Source organism: Corylus avellana, chromosome 7 (assembly GCF_965113065.1).
Source record: "Corylus avellana chromosome 7, dhCorAvel1.hap1.2, whole genome shotgun sequence".
NCBI lineage: Eukaryota > Viridiplantae > Streptophyta > Magnoliopsida > Fagales > Betulaceae > Corylus > Corylus avellana.
This window is the reverse complement of record NC_142496.1, coordinates 7,725,990-7,733,241: the sequence shown is the minus strand read 5'-3', so window position 1 is coordinate 7,733,241 and position 7,252 is coordinate 7,725,990. Positions and strand designations below refer to the sequence as shown.

General features: G+C 36.8%; 1 long non-coding RNA gene across 1 annotated transcript; it reads left to right on the top strand.

Annotated features, from left to right (window-relative positions):
- Nucleotides 1–403: 403 nt before the first annotated feature.
- On the top strand, nucleotides 404–2,442 carry LOC132183653 (uncharacterized). Its single transcript, XR_015912890.1, has 4 exons — nucleotides 404–538; nucleotides 1,048–1,213; nucleotides 1,972–2,067; nucleotides 2,322–2,442. It is a non-coding gene; the product is annotated as an uncharacterized LOC132183653 (long non-coding RNA).
- Nucleotides 2,443–7,252: the final 4,810 nt, after the last annotated feature.

Genomic DNA, 7,252 nt, shown 5'->3' with positions numbered 1-7,252 from the left:
GTCCTCTTTCACGATAATTCAAATCTGGTTCCTGGAGTTTTACTTTTAGACAGGGAATTATTTCTTCTATATCTCAAATTTCTTCCCAACCATTGCCTTTCCTTTTTATGGAAGACTTACTGTTGTCAAAAGCAGCCTCTGAATACGATAGAAAATCTTATAATACTCTGTTGCCTTTGAGTTCCACACCCCGATTTTGCCTTGAGGCTGGGATTTAAGGTAACAGTTGCTAATTCTACTAGGGAGCCTTATCTGTTTCATAATTGTATGTTTCTCCAGTAATTTTGGTTATTTACCCAGTGCTTCTCAAGGCTTGGACACATATTGAAAAGTATGACTTCAAGTGTAGGACAGAAAGTTATTTGGATCAAAAAAGGGCTCATGACATGGACTTTTTTTACCTCTTTTAGTGTGAATTCTTCCCCCCTCTCTCTCGCTGGCTGTTTTTTCTTTTCTATTTTTGGTTTTATTTATTTTTTCTTCCATTTTTTGGGTTTTCTTCGTTCTTCGGCTTTCTCAGAGTTCCGAGGAAAGGCAGGTATTTGTTTTTTCGTCTCTGATTCCTTCAAAATCCCTTTTTTAAAAAAAAATTCATGGATTCAATGATAAAAAATTTTGTGGGGATTTCGTCTTGTTTGGTGTATGAATTTGATTGTATCTGATTTCTGTTCTCGTAGATTTTGAATCCATGATCATTAATTTCTAGGGCTTGGAATTTAAATTCGTCTCGCATTTAGGGGCTGTATATATGTATGTTAAATGGTTGTGTTTGTTGGCCGTGAAATTGTGAGAAAAGGACTCGAATTTGGGACCTGTTTCAAGTTGGAGTTTGAATAGCGTCCGTGATCTCTGTTCTTAAATTAATATGCGCCAACTTTCTGGATCTAAAACAATTTAAAAAAAAAACTAGAAAATATAAAATTTGAAGTTGGGTTTTCTTTACCTTTGCATGCAGTTTTTTTTTTTTTTCTTCTAATTTCCTTTCTTTCCAATTCATGTTTGAATCCCTGGGTTTGGTATTCTGATATATTCTGGATCTGATTGCAGGGTGTGTACAAGTGTAGGAGATGTTAGAGCAGTTACTAATATTTACCCGAGGGGGATTAATCCTCTAGACATGTAAAGAGCTTGGAAATGCTCTTAGGGGATCACCAATTGACACCTTGATCAGGTCTTGTCTTTTGCAAGAACGACAAGGAGGTGGAAATTTCTGGTAATAATTGCCTTTTCTTGTCTTGTCTTGAATATATGGCTTCTAGCATTTGTGGTCATTATGTTTTAGCATTAATTTTTGTCTAGGAATAAAATATATGTCGTTTATTGTTAAAACACACATTAACTATATGATTATGGTGATCAGAGAATACTATTATAGATGGGCTTTTGGATCCATTTCTTTGCTTTCTCGTTTTGATCCTTGTAGCAAGCATAAGAATCTATGGTTAGTGCTAGGCAATAGAATTCCTGGCATTACCAACCCAGCTTTCATAATATACCCTGTTGTTTGTGATTATGAAAATTTTGGTACTTGAAGAATTTAGCAAACATGTCTGGTCATCTCATGGTGCTGAAGGATTGAGTTAAATACTTGTTTAACAATGAGTGCAAGGTAATTTATATGCTCAATGTGTGCTATGATGACATGATGAAGCAATACAAAAGCATTGCAATTAATCAGTTTAAGGCCAACATGATTTACATTTCTTTAACTAGAAGAACACTCTGCAATCAGTGAGAAAATGGAAGTTAGTTCCATTTAATACTAGAATAGTTCATAACTTATTTCATTTTTTTGTGTGTTTTTGAAACCCTATTCTAGCGATAACAGAATTTTTCCTTCTTTTGGTACAAGTACTCTGTTTTATGTCTTTGTATGGAGTGAGATAATTTGCTGTTTACATGAATAGGCCTATTGTCTATGTGGTGATCATTTGATTCTAATAAAACAAGTTTCCCTTTCTCACTTCTCAGGCTTTAGATTTCTGGCCAAACAGGAGCTCACAGGAAGATTTCAAAGGTTGTTGTAAACTGATTTTAGGAGATTGGTTTTCTTAATTTCTTGGAGAGGTAATACCCAATATGATTGTTGGAATTTTTGGATTTCGAGCAACAATTTATGCTGATTTGGACATAATGTTAAGGTTTTTTGGAGATCTTTATAAGCACAATTTTAGGGTTAAAATAGAGGACTTGAGGGTACTAAAAATATATTGTGAGGTCTTGAGTATCAAGCTTTGTGTTTCTGCTGGAATATGTATTATAATTTAGCTAGTGATTTTGTAATAACTTTGTGTATCTCAGACTTGTATTATTGTGTGCAGGAGGGATATTTTTTAGGATGGCTAATAATGAAGAGACAGGTAGCCCAGGTTGGGGTGCTTCGTTTGAGGTTACCCTCCAGAAAAGCAGCTGCCTCTTAAATACAAAGATCTTCTTTCATTTTGCTTCTTGGAGGTTGGGTGTACGCTTTTTGGGTCAATTTTTGGAATGATCAGTTTGTGTATTTGAAAGTTAGGAGCTATATTTCTTATTGCTCATGACTTCTAGTTGTTCAGCTGCTGTGGAATCATAAAATGTAACTTATGCTTGAAGTTTATTTAGTTACCATCTACTGGCGCTAGAAAAATGCTCATTAAAGTTTGAAACTTTAGAGAAGTTGATTTCTTCCAAATCTCTTCCGCTTTTAATGTTCGAGTCTGTTCATAGAAATCTACATAAGTTAATAAGAGTAAAAACTATGATAATTAAGCCTTCAGATACCCTCCTTTTCTTTACCCCTTTTAATTGGATGAAATCTTTGAGATGTTATTGGTTTTCTTCCTTTATAGTGTTCCCTGGTTCTGCGATCGATCGCACTTGGAGTGTGATCGATCGCAGTACCAGAGGGTTTTCAAGTAGGTTTTTTATATTTTGCGATCGATCGCACTCCAAGTGCGATCGATCGCAAAATGTCGAAAACCTACTGGTACTGCGATCGATCGCAGATTATTTTTTTTTTTAATTTTTTAGGATCATTAGGGTCCACTTTGTGGACGCTAATGGTTAATTATCAGCGTCCACTTTGGTTTGGACGCTGATAGTTAATTTTTTTTTTTTAATTTTTTTGGACCATTAGGGTCCACTTTGTGGACGCTAATGATTAACTATCAGCGTCCACTTTGGTTTGGACGCTGATAGTTAATTTTTTTAAAAATTTTTTTAGGACCATTAGGGTCCACTTTGTGGACGCTAATGGTTAACTATCAGCGTCCACTTTTAGTGGACGCTAATGGTTGGCTTCCGTTTACATCATCTTTAGGGTCAAAACATTTCGACTTTTAGGGTCGATAAAGTGGACGCTAAAAGTGATCATTAGGGTCGACTTTAAGTGGACGCTGATAATCACGCATTTGATCATTAGGGTCGGACTATTAGCGTCGACATCTTTAGGGTCGAAAAGTCGACGTTGTTGTCAACAGCGTCCACTTTAGGACTTTTAGAGTCGCCCCTAAAGACCTAAATTCTTGTAGTGCATGGACCTTAACTGGATTTTATGGCAATCCCAACACGTCAAAAAGAAAAGAATCCTCGAATCTCCTTACGCATCTCCATTCATTGTCATGCAATGATTGGATGTGTGTGGGGGATTTTAACGAAATTTTAGCAGATTCGGAGAAGGTGAGTGCAAATAAAAGGCCTAGATGGCAGATAAGGGCTTTCCAACAAGCAATGGAGACGTGCCAACTCTATGACTTGGGATTTGTGGGCCCAAAGTTTACTTGGAGCAACAAGAGGGAGAATGGGCACTTCATTATGGAGAGATTGGACAGAGCTATTGCTAACCAAAATTGGATGAAATCATTTCAAAACTATAGAGTGAAGGTATTGGCAAACCGAAATTCAGACCATGCCCCAATTCTTGTACAGCTCCATTTATCAATGCGCAGCCAAAGGAGAGCAGAAAAGAGATTTTGTTATGAAGCTGGATGGGGAAAACAGCCAAGCCACAAAAATTTAATAAAATCGGTATGGAGGGTAAATAGCTCGGGGTCCAATCCATGGCAGTCTTTCTCAATTAAAGTGGAGAAGTGCAAGAGGGTAATCAAACGGTGGCAGATTAATGAGAAAGGGCAGGCTAATCAGTAAATACAGAAGCAAACGAAGCAGTTGAAGAATTTACAAATGGTTGAGACTCAACCGGAGGAGGAGAAGATTAATATGTTGCAGCAAGAGGTGAATGAATTAATTGAAAAGGAGGAGCTGCAGTGGCGACAGCGGGCAAAAGAACACTGGCTGAAAAATGGAGATAAAAACACAAAGTTTTTTTCATGCTAGTGTAAAACAAAGGCGTCAAACGAATAGAATTGTTCGTATTGAAAATGAAGTGGGAATTTTATGCTCCACTGTGGATATTGCCGGAGCCTTTACGGATTATCTTTAGAATTTATTTTCTACATCTAATCCAAGGGGTCGAAGGGAGTGTCTCGATGGGTTGGAAAGGAGGGTTACAACAAGCATAAATGAGCAGCTGGAGCGGGAGGTCACAAGGGAGGAAATTTGCGGCGCAATTACTCAAATGGGTGGCCAAAAAGCTCTAGGACCGGATGGTCTGCCTGCTTGTTTTTACCATGATCATTGCTCCACCGTTGGAGAGGAGGTATGTACTCTTGTTAAAAAAAATTTTGAGTTGGGTACGCTGAATGATGATGTAAATTTTACCCATATTGCATTGATACCAAAAAAGAATAATCCTACTAAGGTTTCAGAATTTAGACCTATTAGTCTTTGTAACGTTTTATATAAAATTATATCAAAGACAATGGCAAACATATTAAAGGTGATTCTTAATGAAATCATTTCTCCTCATCAAAGTGCGTTTATCCCGGGAAGACTCATCTCGGATAATGTGCTAGAGGCGTATGAAACTATGCACTCTATGCATTCCAGGATGTGGGGGAAAGTAGGATATATGGCTCTTAAATTAGACATGAGCAAGGCGTACGATCGGCTAGAGTGTGTTTTTTGGAGGGGGTCATGAGAAGAATGGGATTTGGTGAGAAGTGGATTGGCCTTATCATGAAGTGCATCTCTTCGGTGAGGTATTCAATTATCATTAACGAGAATCCAGAAGGTAACATCTGATGTGTGCCAAATATTGCATATTTGGACCCCTTAATTTACTTGTGTTAATCATTTAGCTGTGTTATTATCTGATGTTCTGTGTTAGTTTTGTGTTTTTAATATTTTGTAGGTGTTGAAGAAAAAAACTACTTTTTGGAAGAAAACATACTTTGAGAAGACCTAGATGATATGGTTAAGTTTAACCAAATCCAAGAAATGGGTAAATCGGATTAAGGATAAGATTGGATAAAATTTCGAATTGGATTCAAATTCAGATTCTACACGTCTCAGTATTTTGACCATAACTTTTCGCTCACATATCCGATTGAGGTGATTCAAGTGGCATTGGAAAGCGAACTCAAAATAATACAATTCATTGTGAAATAGGATTTTGCTAATTCGGACGTTTACTATTCCAAAATCGTCCCGTAATTAAATGGTACAAACCTGGACGAATTGTATCCGATTTCAACTTGTAAAACCCTAAGTTTTAGGTCTATAAATAGGGAATTATCAGATTAGTTGAGGGGACTACGAATTTGAAGATTGCAGAGGAGAAAGAAGAGAGTTTAAGGTTTTCCTAACTTTTGAATTTCTACTTTGTGATTCTTATTTGTAAGTACTCGATTTTACATTATGAATTCAATCAATTTTGTTTTGTCTTTCAATAACATGAGAGGCTAAACCTTCAACTAAGGTTGAAGATGAAGCCTCACTTATGATTAGCAACTTTGTTTCATGTATGTAATATTTCCCAATTTAATGGTTTAATTGCTCTATTGTTTTACTTCTAATCAATTGGATTGAATAACTCTTGGATATCTTTTGTGATTCAAGGATATACTTGATGATTTAAGATTATTCAATATAATTGATTGCTTGGTTTTCTTTGTTAAAAATTGGATTTCTCCTGTGATTTATTCTCTGGATACAATTGATGTTTTGATAAAGATTGGATATTTTCTTGTGATTTACGGATACAGTTAATGATTTTATCGAATATTGGATTTCTTTTGTGATTCGGGTTATGAATGGATACATTGGATCTTTTGATTAATTCTTTGAAGCAATAGTAAAACAAACTTAAGATTTATATGTGAGAACTTTGGAGAATATTATAGATCATGAAATTATGTTGTTATGAATTTGTGAGTGCGGATTCCGAAACCTTAGTGCTTCGTCATAAGATTTTAATCACTTTAAATTGTTCATGCTTTTGTTTTTTCATTCAAACAAAAAAATCTCTCAAAAATTTGGAACTAGATTAGGGTTTAATTAATTTAGATTTAAAATTGCTTTCAAGAATACAATTCCCTGTGGGTTCGACCTCGCACTTGCAATCCATTAACTACAATTGATTCGTGCACTTGCGAGTTAAATAAATTTGCACAACAACATCCAGCCAACAAGGGGTATCAGGCAAGGGGACCCCCTTGCCCCATATCTGTTTATTTTGTGCGCTGAGGCACTGAGTACTCAACTCCTACATGCTGAACAAAATGGAAGTCTCCGAGGAGTTCCTACATCACCAAGGGGTCCGAGATTGAATCACTTATTTTTTGCGGACGACAGCCTTATCTTTTGTAAAGCCACAGCACAGGATTGGCAACGACTGACACTAATATTGGAAGGGTATGAGGAGGCATCGGGCCAGCGGCTGAATAGGGATAAAATGTCCATCTCTTTCAGTCGTAATACAGGAAGGGAGGTTAAAGAACTCATCACTCGCTTGGCAGGGGTGCCAGTCACCCAAAGGTATGATAAATATCTGGAGCTTCCAGCTTTAGTGGGAAAGTCTCGAATTAGAGAATTTCAGAGCCTCTCAGAGAGAGTCAGGAGAAAGGTTACGGATTGGAAGGTGAAGCTCCTCTCACAAGCTGGAAAAGAGATCTTACTCAAAGTCGTAGTTCAAGGTATCCCCACGTATAGCATGAGCATTTTTTTGCTCCCAAAAGCCTTATGTAAAGAGATCAATGGCATTATGCAGAAATTTTGGTGGGGGCATAAGGAGAATGAAAAGAAAATACATTGGATGAGCTGGGAAAAAATGGGCCGTGCAAAGTCTCAAGGGGGTTTGGGCTTCCGAGATCTCCATGCTTTTAATAAAGCACTACTCGCTAAACAATTATGGAGATTAATAAATCAGCCGGAC